The following is a 23,405-nucleotide window of genomic DNA, read 5'->3' on the forward strand; positions in this document are numbered from 1 at the left end:
GATAAGTCCGTTTCTGAAAATTGAATACAAACTGTGGGAATTAAGGAAAACGTAGGTGCTAATATTATGTATCTGTTACTTGAAGATTTGCTTATTATTTACAGTATTATTGGGCTATTCACCATGAATAGTGATTTACAATTGAAGCAAAACCCATTCAATTACCTGATAAACTGTAATCTATTGATAAATATTTGTCACCCAGATAAATTTTAATATACTTAAACTACCTATTAATAGATAGTTACTAGAGAAAAGTTTAAGTTCTCACCCATTAGTTTGCGATTTAGGCAGTAGAGAATTTACTAATTTATTGAGCAGTACCATACTTAATCTGTTATTTGAAAAACATTTTATCCTAGAAGATACTGGATATGTTTTCACTGCTGAACTGAAATCTCAGTTTGTTTTAAAATATTTTATGGAAGTATGCTGTCCTTTTCAAGGTCTTGTGATAAAACATTCTTGTAATAGTAGATAAATGTTCTGTTGAGAAGACATTGAAAGCTGAAACTGTGATGATGGAAGAAGAGTTCACTACTTATTCCAAGATTAGTATCTCATGTAACATGAAAAGATGAGCAACAGTCCATTTTGCTGTGGAAATTGCCCACATGTTTTCGGTAACATCACCCTTTTTGATTTCTAATTAAATTACCCTTTTCTGCATCTTATCTCTATCATGTTTGTACACAATGGAATAACCAATGGCGATTTGATAGTCTGTGGTCTTTCTGTTGACTTCCCTTGCCTACACTTCTTTTAAATATCTGATTTGATTTTGATTTTTTTTGTCCAAATGAGTCCTTAAAAATTAGCAGTACCACAGGGTGCACATTCATGTATTGTAATTTTTGTTAAGCTGGGAATTATTTGAGATTGATAATTGATGTGAAAGCTGTGGAGATTGCAAGTGAATGAGACTGTGTTTTAAAGCTAGTTATGTCCTCCATGGATGAAAACACTGCATTTAAAAAAAACAAAATGTTAGTAAACATCAGTTTCCCATAATGCTCAGAGTGCGTACTGAACTGCAGTAAGTGAAGATAGGGCTAGATAGTGCTTTAAGGTATTTTATTCTGAGAGCAGGCTCATCTGCGTAGGAAAGCACAGAGTAAAAGTAACTTACACTGTAGCTGCTTTCTAACTAACAAATGCCTTGACATTTTGAAATTTCATTGAGTTTTATCTGATTATTTAAGAAATATTTGTGTACTCTTATAATAGTTAAATAGTATCACGCTCAATAATGGGTGTTCTACTTCCAACTTTAGAAATGTGGTTTTTAAAGCCATTTTTAATGTTATGAATCTTTGTCATACATATTATAACTAATGTCTCCACAGTTACATTTCATGCAAGTCTTTTGAGAGAAGTGCCATATATTAGATTTTTTAAGTGCCTTGTAGATTTGAAGGAAACCATGTTTACGATCTCTAGGAATGTCTACTAATCTTTCTCTAAAAGAAAAGGAGAGAGCTTATGTAAATATATATGGCAATAATTTTTTTAATTATCTCTGAAAAAGGAGTTGAATATAATTGATAAGCATCGTGTATCTAAAGTTTGTATTAGTTAAAATTGTGATATTCATCCATTTCTCCTTTTCAAGATCCATTTTCCTTTCCTAAAAATTAAGAAAGTTCTCTTAAACTTTAGCGGGACCAGTAATGGCCTCAGACTGGGATCTCGTATCAACAAAGCAGAATAAAACTTAGGCTAAAGTTGGTATTGGATGATTTTTAGTAAAGTTCTTAAAAGCTTCAAAATTCTTTGAATCTAGAGAAATGTTCCCTTTGTAATCCCAAGCACAACCTTTGGAAGAAGTTTCCATATAATTCAATTTAATGGTACTGCATTTTGTTAGTGGCACTGAATACTAGATCTATAAAACATTGTCTTTCGATCAGGACCAGTAATATATCACTTAAAATTGTAAAGTTGTACCATGAGTGCAATCAGATTGAATAAATGTTGATTATTTTGAAGTAGTTATTTTAATATGCCATGCATGTTTTATATTTAAAAAATAAGTATAAATACTTTTTAGTTGTAGGTATATTTCACATAAGTGTTTTATAAATGATTATTTCTGGCCTTCAGAAATTCTCATTTCATTTTTCTTTATTACACTGAGACAACTTTTGTGACTCCTATGTACCAATAGAATAATAAATAATTTATTATTTACTATTTTAAAAAAACCTATTTTAAAGCATTTAAGACATCGATATTTTATTTCTGGCAGTAGTAACTGTTGTTTACTTGGAAGAAATCTGTCAATAAATTTTCACCAAGACCATTAAATATACTTCAGTGTAAATAAATTAATTTTACACTTTTGGAGGAAAATGTAGACTTTTTAATCTAAGTATTGACCTGGACTAGTTTAGAATCAATTTATGATGTGAATTTATCATTGATATGTTTTATATTCACATCAATTTTTTTTTTTTTTTTTTTTTTTTGCTACCAGGAACTTGGGACCTTGTGCTTGCAAGGCAGGCACCAGAACCACTGAGCTAAATCCCGGGTCCAATTCACATCAGTCTTTGAGTTCAATATATTATATTATTATCTCATCTTTTTGTGCTTGGTGAATTTAATACTCAAGGGGGAAAAAAAAATCAGTGACATGTCTTAATTCCAAAATACTTGACAGTGGGAGCTCAGCCCCATTGTGCGGTGCTCAAAGCCTGCGCGGTATCACAGTTCCTCTCCCGAGCACCTTTCCCTCCTGCTAACCCAGTGTGAGATGAATGAACAAAAGTACAAGAGGCAGAATCTGGGAGTCATACATACTTCTGAAACTAGCATCTCTGTGGCTGACTTATTCCCTGAGAAGGCATAGCTTTATGTTTGCCTCTTCTCTTTTCTTAAAAGCACAGTGGATTCGTGCTTAACACTTAAATATATGTTGTGCTTTAGAAACTTTAGTTAACAAAAATTGTAAAAAATGTATTACTTCATTCTTTTCTGAAAATGGCTACCTGCATGGTTGCCAAGGTTGCTTTTTTGGTTTACTTTCCAAAGAACATTAAAATGATTTGGTAAGTGCTGTTGAGGGCCTCTCACATTAGGAGAGGGGACAGTTACAGCCCCTGGGAGCAGACTCCACCTAAGTCTGCTTCGTGCTTCTTTTAAGAACCTAGGGGCCTGATTATTGGCTCTTTACCCTGATCTAAGTTATTGTTCATGTAATGTTTCTTCGGACACTTCATAAAATTTGTTAAATGGCATAAACGTGAAGTTGTCTTAAATGGGAACTAATTTGAAAACTCCATTGAACAATCAGAGAAATCTATGTTTGTTTCCTCTGGGTATACCATCTGGTATAGAAGCAAAGAAAATAAGAGTTTCTCTTTCTCTTATTAAATAGAAATAAACTATTCCATCATCAGGAGTTGTCCGCATTGCATACTTTGCCAATTTCACATTAAAATTGCTCTTTGAAATTGCCTTCTGCTTCTGGGTAGTCCATTGTGGAACTGCTTCGTGATTAACTGACATTTTAGCACCATCGCTCTCGTAGGGAAGGCCAACAGTTCATAGGGTCCAGAATGTAATGTATTTACACAGCTGGGAGAACTGCTTTGTGCCCGTACATTGAAGTTCAATGTTCTTGGCAATTTTTAGTGAAACGTGGAGATCTATGAAGCAGCGAATGGGAAAGTGTCTTATGTCACATGTAAACATTTACTAAAACTGCATTTTTTTCTCTCCTAAATTGAAAATGGAAGCAAAAGAAAAACAAAGTAATACTAACTCATTTACTGTGAGTTGTGGAATTAAGTTTTGGCCTTTTGGCTATAGCTTCATCAGTGAAATAGTAACATTGATTTTTACTCTGGTCTAAAATAGTTTTAATCACAAAGACTAGTTACCACTGACACTCAAAAAATGAAGAACCCTAATAAGAACTGCTTTGGGTTAACAGTGTAAGGATTGTTTACTTGCAGATGTAAGTTGATGGCTTATATCACTGCTTATTTTGAAAAATATTTTTGAAATGTATTAAATTCTATATGTGATCTTATGTGTTGTCTTTATTGCATCTGAATAACAACTTTCAAAGCAATTTTACTATTATTTAATTCAAGGAAATGAAAGATAAGAATCTATAAAATGTACTGGAAAACATTTCTTCAATTTTCTTGAAAGTCTAAAAGAATAAAATCCTAATGTAGATTTTTAAAATAATGACTTTGTTTCTCAGCTTGCGTAGATAATACTTCCATGTGAAAAACATGTATTTGTTTGGGAAACCTTTTTTGGCCTGACTTTTTTCTTAGCAGTATGGGGTTCAGTACTAGGTCTTCAGAGTTACACAGGCCTGGCCTTGCACTTAATTCCCTGTTGGTCACCAGATCAGATCTATAAACATAGCAAAATGCAAAGAGGTTGGAGTAGAATTCAGAGCTCCCAAGTGCAAGCACTACGATGCTATGAGATCCCGAAAATAGGTGCATTCATTGGGGCATTGGCTAACTCTGGGCTTTGGTGGTCGCTGGCTGGTCGCTGCAGGTGCATCTGACACAATCCAGCCGTTGTTTCCTTGTTGTCCTGAGGCTGGTTGGCACTACTGTGGGCTAAAGCTAAAGAGCATTGGGAGACAGAGATCAGTAGGTATGGGTACAATTACAGATGGTTGCCTCTAATCTTCACTGTCACAGCTCCCTTCACATGGGAATCGGGAAGTCTGTAAGTCCCGAATCCATTATCCCTGATAATCGAGAACATTTCTTTCAGTAAATGTATTTCAAAGATTTTTTTGTAAGTGATTAATTTATTTTATTCTTTGAATTATTTTTCCTTCTCAAGTATGTGGATTGTCCGATATCAGTAATATGCATGCAAAACCAATAATATAATACATTATTTTAGAAAAGGTCATTATAAAATAGCAGGAAATAAAGAGCTACTATGTATTGGATGAGACATTTATTTACTTCACAAAAATGATAAGACTCAGGTGTTTACTAACTGCCTCACTCAGGCCTAGAGAAGATACACCTTTAATAAGACAGAACTCCTATTCTTTTTTTTTTTTTTTTTTTGGTACTGGGGAATGAACTCAGGACCTTGCACTTACAAGGCAGGCGTGGTGCCACTGAGCTAAATCACTGGCCCAGAATTCCTATTTTTAAGGAATAGATAGTCTGCTATAACCATAATGAAAAATACAAAATATTTCAGAAGTCCAATGAAGTGGTAGAAAATTTTTGCCAAAATATAATTTTCTAATGCATATTAACTTTTCTATATGGAGCTGGATTAAGGCTTACATCGGGGAAAATAAAACAAAACAAAAAACCCTCAGAGCCTTTGCTCTGAATCCATACCTGTGAAATAATGCATAAACTATTGTCAAGCGAATATTAACCATATGGGTTGTTTGCATTTTCTTCCCTTTCCATCCACACATATGGAATGGATATGAAGAGATAGAGGCGTTAAAACTGAGATAATATTATAAAATATCTGGGACTCATGGATTACAGAAATGTTATTCTGAGTTTCCATGGAAATTAAAAGACAGGTAGACTTGTTAAGGTAATTGACATCTAGACTTTGTGCTACAGATCTGTAGAGTCAGGAGCTCACAACATAAGAGATGCAAAAGATAAGTGATTATGAAATCATCTTGCCTACTACCTTTTTAAATTTTTACCTCAGAAGTAGGATGTAGAGTTAATTATACGTGTTTGTGGCACATTTCTTTTTAGGTTACATTATCAATAAAGATGTAATTACCTTTACTAACTACACTAGAGTTGTTTTCTGCTTCCATTTATTTCTCCTCTGACTTACATTGTTGAGGAAAAGCATTTTAGAGTGAAAGTGACACTATATGTATTTATTCTTAGCACTTTACCACATGTTGAGTTTGTTAACAGTATCATTAAATACTCTTTTTTATTGGCTTCATTGTCTTTATTGAATTTTGCACGCTACCATCAAGCTGACAGGTGGGATTGATTTAAATAACAGCATCAATCTCATATCCTGAATTTCCCCTCAAGGCCTAGGAATTTTATTTGATCTTGGGGAATACGAATGGCTTTAAAAATACAATGATACATAAACAGTGGCTTAAATGATGCCAGAAGGAAAGTGCCTGTGAAGGAAAATGACCCACGTACATTTTAAAGATGAGAATCCAGATATCAAACTCTAAGATGTGTTCATTATGAATATGAGTTCCTGAGACCCAGCTTGTGAGCCTCTGGTTCTTTTGTTTTGTTTTGTTTTGTTTTGTTTTTGGTACCAGGGATCAAACTTGGGACCTTGCGCTTGCGAGGTAGGCGGCGGAACCATTGAGCTAAATCCCCAGCCCAAGCCCCTGCTTTTTTATGGTGCTATCATGGTCACAGGATGGTACATAGATGTGTTCCTGATTTTCTTCTTTGTAATCAGGAAAACTACCTCTGCCTCCAATATTCCCTCCCTATTTACTTTTTTAACAACAACAACAAAATTACATGTACTATTGGCCTTGGAATAAAGAAGGAAAATTCATCAGGCTCTAGCAAAAAGTATCCCCCCCTTTGGGTTGGGTTTGGGGGGGGCACTAAAATGATTATTTTTGGAACTCATTCATATAGAACTATCAGAGTTGTAATTAACATTTTGGGAGCATTTGGAAAACTCAGTATAATTTCTTGAAAGAAAAAATAACTGTGTTATATAGATGTGTCTCATTATTGCATCATTTAATTTGACTCTTAGCTAAATCTGGACATAGGATCCTCAGCTGAAGAACTCCTTTTCGGATGTTCACTCATGTAGGGATGACTTTCCTATCCTCTGTCCTTTCCACCAACGTGAATGTAAAGTACAGACAGAAAAACTCTTATTCAAAGGAAAAAGATAATGTGAATTTCAATCTGGAGCCTTGTAAGTAATACTGTATTTCATGAACCCAATAAAAAATGAACTTCAGAGGGTAGGAATTCATGGCTTTCATGTCACCCGAGGCACAGTCTGTGCAAATTCAGCTGTCACTACATATGATGTGGCCTAGAAATCACTGAGTGATGTCCATTTTAATTGACTCAGTTAAATCAGCTCAGTGCAGAAGAGTTTCAATGAATCATCCTTCTTTTTTGGCCATGTTTTTATTTTCCACCCCTATGTACCACTTCTCCAAAACAAAGAATAATAAGCAATTAGGAAAAAAATTTACCTGTTATGTAAATTATTTTAAGTAGATACTGTATCTCTTCCAATATAATAAACATCATATTTTTGTACTTCTGCGACATGCAAGTATATGTTTTATTGCCAAAACAGGGCCTTTTAAAAATGTAATATAGAAAATAAGCTTCTCATCTATAAGAATAATTTTGTGAATTTGGATACCACCTTAAAAGTTGTATAAATGAGGAATATTCACATAATTTCAAACTCTCCTTTCATGCTTCTCTGTCTCTCTCTTCTACTGAGTTCTCCATTTTACATATGTATGCGCATTGTGTATGTGTCTTGTCTCCAAAACAATCAGCTCTTCTCACTTTGGTAGAGAAAATAAGATAGCAGTGCAGAAAGCTTGGTGTTTTGGGAGATTTCTTGCTGAAAATTCCAGATCCTGCAAAGATTGTGCGGAATGCTTACATCCAGTTTGTTTTGTAAATTACGAGGAATAAAACAGTGTACCAAATTTTGGAAAAAGAATTTTAAAAATCCATTCCCAGTATGCCAATACTTACATAACTGCTGTCATTTTCTTAAGACTCTATTGCAGGCCTTTCTTTATAGATCTCTTTGTCCTCGAGATCTATGAGGATTTTTAAGTGTAAGATATATACAGTTTTCTCTTCTGCTTATTTTACTTGTCTTGCTGTTAACTCATTTTCTGTTTTTACAGAACATTCTATAATTTTTTTTTTTTTGGTACTGGGGACTGAACTCAGGTCCTTGTGCTTGCAAGGCAGGCGGCGGAACTACTGAGCTAAATCCTCGGCCCAATACAGAACATTCTATTATCTTTAATGGCTACCTAATAACCTGTTGGACATATTTATTTGGATTTATGCAGCCATTATTGTCTCACTGAAGGCTTGGGCTAGCTAGCCATTGTAAGTGCTGCAATGAGTATCATGCATACATCTCCTTGCATATATTACATGTGTATCACATGCCCAACATACTGTTCTATTCATGTATCCAAATATTGATACAGTGCTACCACAGAGAAGGGAGCATGTGCATACAGGCTACAGTGTTATAGGAGAAAGTACTTTAGAATTAGTAATATCCATCTCCCCTATTAATCATCTTCTGGATACAATCGTGATGAGATTTGATCAATTTCCAGCAGCTACTTATGGACAAAAAGACTGTGTTCATGCTGCATTTTCTTGTTTTCTTTTATGTGAATATCTCCTTCATGCCAGACACTGATGAAAGTACCAAGTAGTCTAAGGTTAAGATTGATTTCTAGGCACTTAGTCTAGGGCATTGTGACCTTAGCAGGTCACATGTACTCAGTACTGAGTGGCCTAGGCACCGTACGAACTCCTGGTTCGAGACCTGCTGCATGCGTTTCTGTGTGGAGTCACCTATGTAGGTTGGAAGACAGGAAGGTGGATAAACAGGGAGGCCCATGAAGAATGGGATGGATGTGCTCGTGGCTGTGTAGTGGGCTCTGAAATATGAGTGGGAGTAGATCAAGCAGCCAATCGAGGGAATGTGTAGTTACGAGTTAAGGTTTGGAAGACAGGAAACTCCACAACTCTAAGATAAAATCTGAATCTGGCTCTAAAACTTACTAAGGTACAAGTAACTCAATCTCTGTGAAGTTTAATCTTGTCTTCTGTGAGAAAATGATCAGTACTATAACCTCAATTTGATATTTGTGTTCTAATCAGCTATGTGCTAAAATTAATCTTTCTTGGTGAAATTTCCAAGAATTTTGCCAGGTGGCCTGTTAAGTAATTTTTAAAATATGCATTACATAAAGTTATATTAGTTTAATTTTAAACAAAGATAAATCTACGCAAAATCTCCTAGTTATTTTCATGTATTACAGAAATATGTAAGTTTTGAGGTTTTCTAATACTGAGAATAGAACCTCAGGGGTTCACACCTGCCAGGCAAGCACTATACCACAGAGCAGTACCCCCCGCAACCCTACGAAGCTACCTGTGTCTCTTTTAACTGTGTATTAATGAACATGAAAGCTCACGTTTTTGAGTTCTGTCTTGAGAAGCTTAAACCTGCAGTAGTGGTATTGCCCCACCCCCAAGCCCTGTTTTTGAAAAGATCAAAAATAGGTTTAAAATATTAATCATTTTTCTGTACAATGGAGAAAATTCACACAAAATGCTCAATCATCATTGTCTATGACATATAAAACCCATAGTAACGCATTATAAAATATCTCATTAAACATAACTTTTCTGATGTATATACAAAATTATGCAAAAAATGTATACCAAAATATGCAAAAAAAATTTGAAGAAAGTGTGCAGTCCATGTCCATCACTATAATGAACCTTTTGCTATATTTGTGGTCTTATTTATCTACCTTTTTATAGATAGATGTATCAGTCTGTCTTAATTTTTTCATACATTGAAATATTTTATGCAAGGAAGTGATTGTTTAAAAGAATAAATAGCTTGAATTTTTGTTGGAATGTTTAGGACCATTTGTTTTTGTAAAAGTAGTGCTCCAGTAGTCCTTTAGGAAAAGGATTGAAAGGAGATTTCAGGGAGATTAGAAGATTGCTACTTCAGGCTAAGCAAAAATTGATCAGTGCTTGATCTGAGGCAGTGGAGATAAGAATTCCAGTGAGGAGGCAGAGTTGAGATTTTAAGAGGTGCAATCGGTAGAATTTGGTGACACACTGGAGGGGAATTTAGCTTGGAAAATTAAGGGATAGTGACAGGTTATAACTTGAAGGAGTAAAACATTGGGAAAGTCTTAGCAGGAGACTCTGTGTGTTTATTTTGAGAAATGAGATAGTGGGTAGGCAATTATATTGCTGGATCTCTGGTTCAACAGCCATGGCAGAGAGCAGGATATAGATATTGGAGTATCATCACCATTGCATTCCCGGTGTATGATTCACCGATGTGCTGCCATTTCTTCAAATTAGAAATTGAAGTAAGTTTCTTTCAACCATAGTTTAAGAAGTTCTACTCTTTTGTAGGGATATTGTCCTGTATATATTCATTTCTTATTTCAGAACTATTAAGAACAGACTTTGCTCATGATTTTTACTTAGGAACACCTTTAACATAGTATGTCGTTTTGTGCTTACAAACTATCAAACTTGCTCAGGTAGTCTTTAAAATGATGCATCCTTTTGTTGAATTGCCACATCCATGGGTATATTTTTCGTGTTCATCATAATGGGCAGTTCAGATTGTTATGCTGAGCACAGAATGAAAATGTGGTTCGGTGTTGGTTTCCGTAGCCCATCCTAGGGATTCTTGCAAATAAGGGAATGTGTGTCGAGTGTACTTCTGTCATCTTGCGCATAGCTCTCTTACTCCCATTGTTCTTCATCTGAAACCTCCTCCTTGCCCTGTGCTGCACTTGTGCCTTCACAGATGTCTGCAAAACAATGAGGGCCTGGAGCACCTGCATGGCTGCCTTGCTTCCTCTTCGTCAGATGCTGATACAGTACAAAAGGGTGTTGTCTTGATGTCTTACTAGATCTTCCGGTTCTAACAGCTGCGTTTTGCAACTTTGTATCACATTCTACACTCCAGTGCTTTGGTGATAAGCTATAATAATTAGTCTGAGACTTTTAGTTTTAGTTTGAGAGTTTTCAGAAGCTGTTTAGGACAAAAGTAAATATTTACATGTTCTAAGGAATTTCATTACAACTGGGGAAATAATGAACCTATCGCTAGTTCAAGAAAGAACAGAAAATAAGTGTTTCTTTTCTGTCAGATTTTGGTGGAACATGTTTTTATAAACTAAAAAGTAGGTCAGCAAAGCTGAGTTATTTTATTACAAGAACAGCAATACAAATATCATCTGAAAGCAATAACTTTATAGTTGCATCCTCTTAAAAGAAAAGATGGGGGGAATTTTTAGTGATTCATTCCTTGAATTCCTAGTCTGAATACAATGCTAATTATATTGGATAAGTTAGTTTATTTTCTACTTTTTAGCTGATCTCCTTGTCAGTTGTAATTTTTTAAAGAACCCATAAGCTCTTTCTAGAGTTATCTTTAGGCAAATCAGTTATTTAGCTTTTCATATGTAGGAACGACTCTCAAAATACATCTGTGGTTATTTTGGCGGTTTTACAGTCCAAGATTGGTTGGTGCAGGATTTCCTTGGACCTGTGTAATCACAAAATGTGAGAACACGTGGTAAAGCAAGCTCATGACCCAGAAGTGAGACAGGAAGAGGAAGTGTCTGAGTTTCCACAATCCCCTCTGAGAGCAAGCTCCCAGTGACTTAAAGACTTTGCTGCAAGCCCTAGCTCTTAAAGGTTCTGCGACTTGTCCATAGCACCACATGGAAACCCAAGGATTCACCACAAAGACCATGGGAAATATTTAACCTGAAGACTAAAGCAATATCATAAAATTGTTTGATTACTCCTTTTCAGAACATGAGTTGGTATTCCCACTATTATGAAACTGCCTCTTCAATAAACACTGGTTTTGGGAAACTGCTAAGCTCGTAGAACTACATTTTTGACAGAAAGTATTTGTACATATATTTGTATCTATAAAGTTAAATGGGGTGCTCTTATTTTAAACCAATATTCAGATCAAGTATTGTCCTGTTGAAGAAATTAGTTTATAATTGCAAACATTCTTCTAAACACTAAAGAGGCATAATTATAACTCTTTAATATAAAAATCATCAATCTCTGAGTACTAGAGAAATGAAAATGTGCCTGCCTGCAGCAGGACAGCAACACAGAGCTGCTCCTATATTACAAACAGTATATAATATTTTAATTTTCAAGGGGCTACTAAAGCACTTGTTATATTGTGATTTTCAGCAAGTAATATTGCATATGTCTTCATTTAAAAATATAGTCTCCACCTGGACAGGCAGTGTTTAAGGGTTTGGAGTGAGGAATGGTTTGGCAGCATAATGAGGCATATTATAAGTGCCTTGCTTGAGAGGAAAGAAAGAGAGGTAGACAGTTTCCATTGCTGCCTACGCTATGGAAGGCACTCACGTTATCCCCTGAACAACATCATGCTTGTGGCAATAATCATGTACTGTCATTTCCTTAAACTAATGGGAAAGTGCAATTCAGTCTTTTGACAAATACTGCATCACTTGTGGCTTGACAAATTTTTGTCACTCAAACCTAGTTGATGTGTAAGTAGGTTGTGACGTGCGGGCTCAAATGATTTAGGACTAACAGTACCGAGCAGAGTAAAATTTGGCTGAGTTATTATTTTTTCTTTGCATCTCTTTCCTCTCTATCTTGCAACTTGCTCTTACTCCTTCTCTGAGTTGATTCATCCTGCTTTCTTGTTCCTTTCTAAATAAGGTATATAATTATGCCCAAGAAGTGTCTTACCTTGACACTGAAAGAAGCTTTCCATGGAAACTGTGTTTTTCTGTTTTATTATTTTCTCAGCTGTGTGTGTGTGTGTGTTTCCATGAATAAGTGCACAATCGAAGGGGTTCTCAATTTTATTCTGTTTTCTTTTTGGGTCTCTATACCCATAAAGACCAACTGTACAGTGTTTGCAACCTTAAGCTCTTAAAAGTAATCATAATCTGTCAGTTGGTATGAAGTTTAGGAAATATCATCATTCTGCCCTTTGACTTTTATGATTTTACCCTTGCAAATTTTGTATTCCTAAAATGTCCAGTGTAATCATGGATAATTTTGATACAGTGTGGATTTAATTTTTTTAGTAAAAATATCTGCATCTGTCATGGAAAGAAAATGAAAGATAACAACATTGTTACTTGAAAAAGTGACTCACGAATTCTCAGTGTAAACTCCCAAAGTGGCATGCCTGAGAAGATGTCATTTCTCAGGTAAATTAATATGCCAGGTATGATCTGTTTCTATTCTAAATTAAGTGATTGATATAAGAAAAGCTATCTTTAGAGAATGCAGCTAAAGCCAATAGTTTTTTAAATGTCCAGATAAGATTGTAAAGAAATTATGTATTCAATCTCTGTTATTCTTTCCCTGGTAGAGGAGCCCATCTGAATAAAAGCACAGAAAAGCTTAGAGACATTGGCACAGGTATGGAGAGATATAAAGCGTAGATATAGATAAATGTCCTTTTTTTCTTTTAATAAAATTAATTTTAATTTTATTGGTACATTTTAGGTATACAATATAATGACATTCATCATTGGAAATTTGCACCTTTACATAATCTCTCTTGGTTCTTATTTTTTCCCCTTCCCCTGCCCTCTCTTCAACCCCTCCATCCCTCCCTATTTACAAAGACTTGTTTCCATTTTTTCATATTCTCATATTAATTCCATTCCCTTTTCCCTACCCCTCCCACGTCCCCTTCCCCTTTGCCCCTTTTCTTCCTATTTCACATTATCTATTATACCTTTTAGTCCTCATTTACACTTTGTTTCTCGCACTAGGGAAACTATTCGATGTTTACACATGATAAATAGTTGTCCTGATACTCCCCAGCTCTCTAAAACGCAGTACTCAGATCTGCCTTGTCTACTACTATAGTAATGGTTGTTGCTTAAAATTTATAATTACAGCAGGTTTGTGTTGTTAAAAGTTAAAACATTGTTTACATTAGTTTAATACTTTAAGAAATCTGCACTGCCATGGAGCTTTCACATGTATGTAAAAATTTATATGATTGCTATATATATATAGATGTCCTATATATATGATGACTGTGGTCAAACAAGTTTACACTTCTATTTACTTCCGTAATTATCTCTATGCGAGACAGTAAGAACTCCTGAAATCTACTCTTCCCCACAATGCATACAATATTATTAACTGTAGTTCTCACGCCAAACATTACATCTCTATACTTAGGGTAAGTATACCTATGCAGCCTTTGACCTTATTTCCTGCCCTATGGAACCCTGTTCTACTTTGTTTCTATTTATTTGACTTCTTTTCCATTTGTCTCTGATATAACTGAAATCTTGAAGTATTTTTTCACGTGTCTGGCTTATTTCACTTAGCATAGTGGATTCCAGTTTCATCCATGCTGCCGCAAATGGCAGAATCTCCTTTTGGGGGACAGAATAATATTTGTATATAAAATATCACGATTTCTCATCCACTCCTCCATTGGTGAACATTAAGTTGTTTCCATATCTTGCTGCAGTGAGCCATGCTGCAGTGTGCATCCTCGGGTGTACAACCAGAGGAGGGATTGCTGCCTCCTAAGACAGTTCTATTTTTTATTTTTTTCCTGGACCTCCATCCTGCTTTCTGTACTCATTTTTGCCGTGTACATTCCTGTCAGCAGTGCACAAGGTTTCTTTTCTCCCCATAAACTTACTGACACTTGGGGCTTATTTTATTTTCAGTAAAATTCTTCCTTCCTTTCATTTCAATCAAAATGCATGGGAGAATTAAATTGAGCTGTTACTCGTTTGGGAGACATCACAAGATTCACTTCCTAAGATTTTTTGAGAACGCATTCTCTCGTATTTGACATTCCTCCAGAAGCATTTTCTTTCCAGTGATTTAGTTTGGAGAACTTTTAAATTCTGAGTGTCATTTTCTGTTTTCAGATTTTACAAAACATTACTTTGCTTTTCTTTGAGGGTATAACTTGAGATTAAATTCTTAAAAATTTCTTAAACTTACAGTATTTTATTCAGACTAGGACTGAGATCAAATTTTACTTAAAAGATTATTGGTGACAATATGTGCTTTGATTAATCTTTATTTGTATATAACTCAATAAAATGGTAGGTCAGTTATAGAGAATAGGATCAATTATAAACTAAATTTGGGGAAAGCATACATGAATTCATTTAATATATTAATTTAATAATATATTAAAGAGTAAATGATCAGTTGTGTGATGGGAATATTATTAACGATATAACCTATAGTTGCAAGAATCAAGATTAAGAAATGTCCATTCTGCTTTTAAATCCTGCTCTTTTAGTTCTTTATTGCATGTAATCATACTGTGGTTGTGCTGGTTGGTACAGTTAATCTGAAAAGTGTCTAGGAATCACTAGGAATCATTTCTTTATAGCTAATTTTGCTCTAACACCCTTGTCATACAATCTGTGTTACTTTGAGTGTTAATTTGAAAACACTGAATTGAAATTAAGGAAATCAGTGTGAAAATATGGCAGATGAAAAAAGAGAGAAAGAGTGGCCATAGGAGGATAACTTTGTATGTACTTTTTGTTCAATTCGAAATGAGTTAACATAGACTTTTTCATTGGAAATAGTAACGTAATGAGCTTATTAAATTTCTGGTAAAAGTTTTCATTTAAGCTTGTATATTTAAGATTTATTTCATCTGTTAGAGTTCAGTAAACATGTAAATATAGTCTTCACTATAAAAATGAGATAGTTTTCTTTGGCTGTGTACATATTCTGTGCCATTTTGATTTTCTCACCAGCAAGCAATAGTTTTTCAGGGTTAGGATGAAGTTTTCATTTGTGTTTATGGATATAGCACAAGGAAAACATTGAACTGATTTTGATTGTTGACCCTTCCTTCATAGTGAATCTGTGAGTCAGAACAGCTCCGAGCTCACCTTGTCTTGTTTGTCCTTGCTTGGACTTACGTTGTTACTGTTTGAGGAGCTTTGAGTGTCAGAAATGTGTTTGAATATGTGGAGAACATCTGAATGTCACCTGTTTTCTTCAGTTATTTCAATATATAGTACATTAAATTAATATAGTATATATATTTCCTGCAAATTTGCAAATATTTTTCTTCTAAGGCATAAACAATTTGTCAAATATTTTTAATCTTCCTCAAGCTCTACCTGATTTTTAAAATTTTATGCTTTAAAAGCAGTACTCATTATATGCACATTAGCAAAACAGTTCATTTCAGCTGATATAAAGTAGAAATTAATTTAGGTTTTAGTTTTGTACTTCATAACTTTTTAAAAGTAGAAATTTTAATCCTGGGTTAATGGTATTGGAGAAGATGCATACTGTTTGTTTCTCTACTGTAAGATAGAGCTGTTCAGGACTTGAAATTGTAGCAGAACAAACCCTAATAGATCTGGTCAGCCAATTCAATAGTAATTTCATATAGCAAGCCCATTTAAAATATGAAGCTGTTTATAATCCAATGTAACAAGTGGGCGAACATGTTCTTTTATGAAGAATGCGTCTGAGGAATTACACTGGGTAATGACACGTGAGTGCTAGTACTTTAGGTTCTTGCTTTATTCAAAAACAGTAGCCATGTTTTTCTCCATCTCTGAACTTGAACAATTATTGTTTCAGTGTTTCCTCAGAAACACTGATCATTAATGTTTCTTTTCAAACATTGTATTTTTATCCATGTATGTGTGTGTGTGTGTATATATATATATATGTATATATATAGTGACAGCTGTTATATAACAGCTCTAGTGGTAACCCCTAGTGGTGCAAGCATTTTTAGAGTTAGCCATGGGGTGTCCTCCAAAGATGTACCTGTGTGTCAAAGGAAGGTAATGGAGGGAACTGGAATCTTACTCCTCCAAAGCAAACGGTGTCTATGAGTTGTATTTAGGTTACTGGAGAATTGAGTCATGGAAAAATTATATCCTATTTCCACTAATCTCCAACTGTAAAGTAGCATTTCCTGTAATGGGGAATTACTGTTACTAGCACCGGTGACTTTGTGTCCAACAGATATGACAGATATTTTCATGTCACATGATAGGTGACCCGGAGAGTGTAAAATATCACTTTCAGTATCCTTGTCATTTCTTTGAAGTTGCAACAGTTAACACATTGATGGTGTCAGATATCACTGCAATACATATTTAAATCAAAATTTGGGGAGCTGGTTTGACCAGTAGCTGGTTTGGTGCAGTGTTACACATCTTATGAAATTTTAAACTTTCTTCTCACAAAGGGTTTAGACTTCATTAGACTGCTAGACAGCGCCATGACATAAAAAGTATAAAAATCCTTGCTCTAACATAAATTAATTCAGGCTGCTCTCAACTTTCCTTTTGCTTTATTCTACCTGTAGCAGCATCTCTCCATTTTGTGTGCCATCAAACATAAAATTGTAAGGGAAATTAAGAAGTATTTTATTCTGCAGAGTTACTCATTCATGCCATTGCCTTATTTTTGCCAGTTAAATGTAGCCAATGTAATGAGGAAAAGAAAAATTGTAAAGTATTAAGGCCATTTCAGTACAGTGACATTCAAACTGTCACGGGAAAGGAAAGTTAGAATATTGCTTTTAAAATTGATTTTCCATAAAGAGGAATTTGTTCTAATAAACGGTGCTTAGAAACATCACAATGTGTATGCTTTACTGACAGTCTTAGATTTCTTCTTGGTAATCTGAAATAATTTTAAAAGGAATAACAGGGATTACAGCAATGTGTAGCATCTGAAATTATGCTAACGACCTTGAACAAAAACAGGAGGCAAAAGCTCCTATCAGTGATCATGAGGTTGGGTCACCATCTCCAAGCAAATTTCTGGGTAGATTTTGTCAGTATTTGTAGCTTTCAGCAATTTGTTTTATTCAATTTTCATCAGGAATGGACCTCGTCCAGATAAACTAATTGGGAATATCTTCTCTTTTCTTTCACCAATGAAGCACATAAAGAGGTATCCGACTTAATTCTTGACTTGAAATACAGCTTTCACCAAGGCTTTGAAGATTATTTCTAAATGTGTTTAAATCTACTGCTTTTGCTTCAGGCTCTTTCTGTGCTTGTGAAAGCACTTGGAGAGTTTTAGGGAGTGTGTGTACTGTTGCCCACCTTACAGCTCTCCTACCACAGAGAGATGGTCATGCCTACAAAAAGCCCAGTGTCTTGTCTCTGTCTTTCAGACATAGGCTCATAAACATGCCCAAAGGCAGAGAGAAAAATAGGAGGTAAGATTACAGGGGGAAACTGTAAGGTTCAGTTTATTGATGCAGGTATTATACTTCATGTATTTGTATTCACACGTGAAGATTTATGTTTTCAATAATGTAAAAAATTAGTTAACAAGCTTGTAAAATGTGAAAAATGTTATAGTCCAGCATAACAGATAAACATCAAAACTAGAACCCTTATTAGGTTGTATAATGGTATACTCACACTTGGTGTTATTTAAATGTCATCCTAATTTTCTTTTTGTAGAGCTGATGTTAACCTTGTAAGCTCCAAATTGTCTGAAAGTTAATGGTCTGTTATATGAGTTTAATAGTTCTTAGTGAAAGAATATTAGATTATATTATGCAGTTTGAAGTGTAACTTGATCTCCACCTCATAATCATAAATATGACACAGTCTTCATTGAAATTAAGGATGTTTGTTTTTTTCTGCTGCTGCTGTTATCTGTCAAATCAATGAATAATTTGTACCTGATGCATTTTCTTTGCTTGCCCATCATCACAGCACAGTTTAGGAGAGGGCAAGAAAAGGAAAGAGGGAAAAAAACCGAGCATGTGTTCTGTAGAGTCGAGTGTTCATATTAGAAATCAAAATTTGAGAATTATTGTATTAAAGTTGGCAAATTAAAGCATTATATTCTGTCAGGACCCATGCATGCCCTTGTCAGACTTTGAGAGAGTTTTTTTTTTTAATTTTCTAAGTGTTAAATATGAATTGAAGCTAATGTAACCGACAAGAGGGAAACAGAAGCAATTGGCTTGTGCTGAGCAAGTTTGAATGGTCATTAATGCAAATGACTTTCAGGCAGTGAATGTCAGAGAACAGTAGATTACTTTCTTTACCTCGGGCACTTTTAAGCCGTCTCCTGTGGTAGGACTGACATAATTTCTCTGTCTCTTTCTCTCTTGAAACTATGAAACAAAATAATTGGAGTCTGGTAATTTTGGCCTATGGCTGATAAAGATAAATCCTAACAAGCTATGGAATGCACACTGACTATACACATAGGGTTACTAGAATATGAACTTCCAGTAATGCATGAGTCAGATATTCCTCCTTCCTAATTTATGTTCAAGAATGCAGGGGACTCTTAATTGTGAATGCAGCCATCATTTGATGATTTTAACTAAATTGCACATGCTAAACAAATTGTTTGAAATACTTACCAGTTGTTTTCTCTAGAAGGGACATCCATTCTATTATGTCGGGAAGTTATGATTTTTACTTGCTTAGCACAAACTAGTGGAGGAATAATAATAATCATCATAGAGGTAGAAAAGAATTCAAAAGCATCTGGTCTGGCTGCTCTCCTTAAGGCTCATAAATGCTGAAATCATCTTGAACTGATGGAGGGATAGTCACCTAAAATTTTACAGAAATAAGATCCTAAAGGCTTGTTTAATAACTCAACTGCTAAGGGAGTCTGCATTACTTTCATAGTATTTTATTTAAATCCATCTTCTAATGTAATTGTTTAGACTTTGGAAGACAAAGCAGCCTCGGTGTTTAAATTGATCAGTATAAAATTATTAACAGAATATACACTTGATAACATTTATTTGATTAGACACTATTCTAAGTATTTACCTACATTATTGCATTCTATTCAAAAACCAGATGAGCTGAATTTTTTTAATCTTTAGTATTGATTTCGGAAAGCAAGCAACAGGAAAGGTAAATGATGTGATCCAGTCACATCGCTGGTGAAAGAGCTGCTGTTTGTCAGATACAGGTTTTTCTGTCTCTTTCTTACTCACCTCCTCTTCGGGGCTGGGACCCCATCTTCTCTCCTCTTGGGGCTGTTTGCGTGACATACCCTCCCTGATTTGTATCATCTCAGGGTCCTCTTTCTTCAGCTAATGAAGGAGTATCTTATGTTTCTCACACCTTTTTTCATTATTTTCACCCCCAGCCGTTTAGAAATTTTTCTCCCAATCTCTCCTGATGAAATTTTAAGCCACAAATATACTATGTATCTATTAATATACTGCATGCTTTATCAAAGCGATGTTTATTTCTCCCTCCACGAGGCTACTTTCACCTCCTTGGGAATGATATCCCGCCTCTTGAGAATAAATGGCATGTGTCAATATTAATCCTTTTGTTTTGCACAAGATTAAGTTTTTTACTTAATGGTTGGGATGTTAATCTTTAGGATGTATGGTACATTAAAAAGCAATAGTAATCATTTTAAAAATGGTATGTGGGTTTCAATGCCTGGAAATACTAATTTTGAAGAATTGTATAAATCTCGTTATAAGTGAAGTTTAATACTTGTATAACAATATACCATTTGGGCTATTGAAAAAAATCTCAGGATACAAGTAAACATAATCTAGTCTATTTGTCTATTCTTTAGACTAAGCCAAATTTGTGTTGTCTGCAGACATCTCATTCTTACTATACAGCCATATTCTTCTCTGTTGAAACATCACAATCTATTGCCATGGGAATGCTTGATACCTTATATTTATCTTCATGTCTTTGCAGCAGTTTTTCGAGGAGATTGTCAGGAGCAAGTAGCCTTTATTGGCACCGGTGGACTTTTAAAGATAATGGAGCTCTTTATGTTCATCTTCATTTTCTTTTCAAATACATGAGCTATAAACCAGTATTTTAGAACGCGTAAGAACTTTACTTTTAAGAAAAGAACTGTACTTTTATTCTGTAATTTCTTTCAAAAACCATATTGGATTATGAGGCTCTATATAGAATTCAAATAATAGATTTTCCACCATTTTTATTTTATACTTTAAATGCAAAATTATCTTGCACCAGTGGCCAAGAAACTATGATAACTGAACGCATCGAGTTTGTCATGTTACGGAGAAATATAGCAGTTAGACATCAGCATCACTGGTAGGCTCTCTCACTGGGAAACGCCCAAAGCTGGCAGAAATAACTTTGAGCTTTTACATGAAGTCTGAAGAAAGTTCCTAACCTGGGGCCAGGCTCTTCTTCACTGTAACAGAGAGAGGAAGAAAGGGAGAGAGAGAGGAATTTAATCTTGAAGTGTTTTCTTGCATTTTTTGTAATTAAACCCAATATTCAGTAAGTCACATAGGTTAGTTTGAAGATGCAGATTTTAGAATCTCTTTTTTCCATGAAGCTTATTTTTGTTCTATACTAATTTTAAAATGTTTCACCTCTAAAACAAGTATTTTGCTAGTATTTTTTGTCACTCAAAATTCACTTTGACCACATTGACTACACATGTACACTCAGCAGTTATTCAGTAAGTCAAGTGGCTGTGACTCAAGGACTTGAGACCTCAAGAATGATTTTCATTATATCAATGCTAAGGAGTTAATAGCAACTTCAAAAATTGTTGCCTATGGGTAGTAGTTACATCAACTCTTACATTTTCAGGTACGTATAGAAAAGGGTAGTGTGTGTCTAAGTGAAGGAACTAGAAGAACTCAACAAGCTTCCAGTTCAAATGAAGGAAGAAAAAACGACTGGACAACGACTATTTGATCAAGCTTTAGGGGAAGGAAAAGAGAAGCCTAAGTACTCACCGTGCAAGTGTTTAAAAAGCCGTGTATTTGCGAGCACTGATGCTTCATGTGGCTTTAGATCAAGGAAGAAACTAAGAGAATAGGAATAGAAGCCAGGAAGCTCATATAGAGCTACATAAATTAAAATAACACATCACATTAGCAGTAGGAAGAATGTCATTCTTTGTAGTATTTGGGGTTCATTTGGCCATCTGTGCTATCCTTGATATATTTCCTTATATATTAATATGACGTATATTGTATATTGATATATTTCAACTAATCATAATAAACACACTATCACTAATGTTTTAAGAACTGAGATGACCCTTAAAAGCCTTGAAGTGTCTTTCCCATTTAAAGAAAAAGCAAAAGAAGATGTTGAAAGGATTTGAGGGTTTAAAGAGATTTTGAGGAGATTCAGTAGTCTGTGCTTAGACACGAAAGCATAGTGATTCCTCAGTGGGACCAAGTGCAACATACTGCGATCAGATACATTAATACTTCTGCAGACGAAGCAGGGGGTAATTAAAATGTATAAACCCCTGCCTCATAGTGCCGAATTCAAATGAACTTCTGATTTCCCCACCTTTTTTTCCCTGATTTTTCTGTAAATGATTATGTGCCTGTATTATTTGCATTCTCACAATCACAGAAATTATTACTAGAGCCATTTTACCTGCAAAAACAGTTAGCTAATTTCTTTTGGGCCACACGATTATTAAAAGGGAGATTCTGACCACCTCACGCTACAATCTGTGTAATCGACCGTGCTCTGAGAGGTCTTCCTGCATAGGCATTTACAGACATGTGTGTATGTCAGCAATTAATGAGGACCATTAGAATTAGAGAGAAGACATTGATGACATCTATGCGATTTTTAAAAGTTGTTTCCTAATAGCTATATTATCTCGTATTTATCATTTTGTGTTAAGGTTTATTTCCACATTAATTTTATCAAAGTATTCCCGTGCCTTACGTTTGGTTGGATTATTAAGAAATTCCTCATTATTTTTTTAAACCTAGGTTTAGTTTATGAAGTATTAAATAGTACCAGGAGTTACAACTCCATTTAAAATATGAGAGCTGATCAAAATGCATATGAGCTCGATAAGCTAAATGTTTAAATTGTAAACGTTTATGAAGAGTACAGGCATATTGCCATTAATCCCCTTCAAGTATTCCCCTCATTTCCAATGCACTTCCTCTGTCATTTCTGGCACTTTCTGAAGCAGTCGTGGAAGTTGTCATCAGTGACCCCATCAAAAGTGCAGAGAATGCCGCTGCTGATGCCACCTGAAGGAAAGGCAGGCTCTTAAAAACACTGCTGTGTGTCCTCCTCAACTTCCCCACCTGATCCTATAAATCTCCCCTATTAACATGATCTGGCACTGTGCGACTTTGGGCTCTTCCCCAGAGTGACCGTGAAAGGTAAATGTTTTCAACTGATATCCAGGCAGCCAGGCCAGAGAATGGGGTAAGTGTGTTTAAAGCAAGGTAGGAATTTTAAAGGAGATTAATCACAATGTGCTTTTAATTCAATACATTTTAAAATTTAGATATTCACTGTATTTTGTGATGACACCATGTAAATTATAGAAAAATACTTATAGAGGACCAAACATAAGCACATATAGTAAGTTATGAGAACAAGTATAATCAATACTACAATTTGTAAAAATTATACAATAACTGCTACCTGGGCTTAGGCCTTACAGTTCTTAAACTTGGGGTTGGCCCGCAGCTAAGAATGCTTTCTGATATTCATGTAGTATGCATTAGCATATTACTATGGTTGCATTTTAAAATTTATCAAATCATCTGTGGCTCTTTGAAGACTAATATCACACCTGAGCCATGAAACATACAGAAGACTGAAATTTAATTTAAAGCAGAAAGCAAAGAATTGAAGTCTACTAAAGTGG

The 23,405-nt window shown here is 34.9% G+C and overlaps 1 protein-coding gene across 12 annotated transcripts in view; it reads left to right on the top strand.

The window, feature by feature from the left end:
- Ptprk (protein tyrosine phosphatase receptor type K) overlaps positions 1-23,405 on the top strand; it is a 520,627-nt gene that overhangs the window by 310,648 nt on the left and 186,574 nt on the right. The window lies entirely within an intron of this gene.

This window comes from Heterocephalus glaber, unplaced genomic scaffold, assembly GCF_053883595.1.
Source record: "Heterocephalus glaber isolate CG9 unplaced genomic scaffold, H.glaber_assembly_v1.0 deba00001550, whole genome shotgun sequence".
NCBI lineage: Eukaryota > Metazoa > Chordata > Mammalia > Rodentia > Bathyergidae > Heterocephalus > Heterocephalus glaber.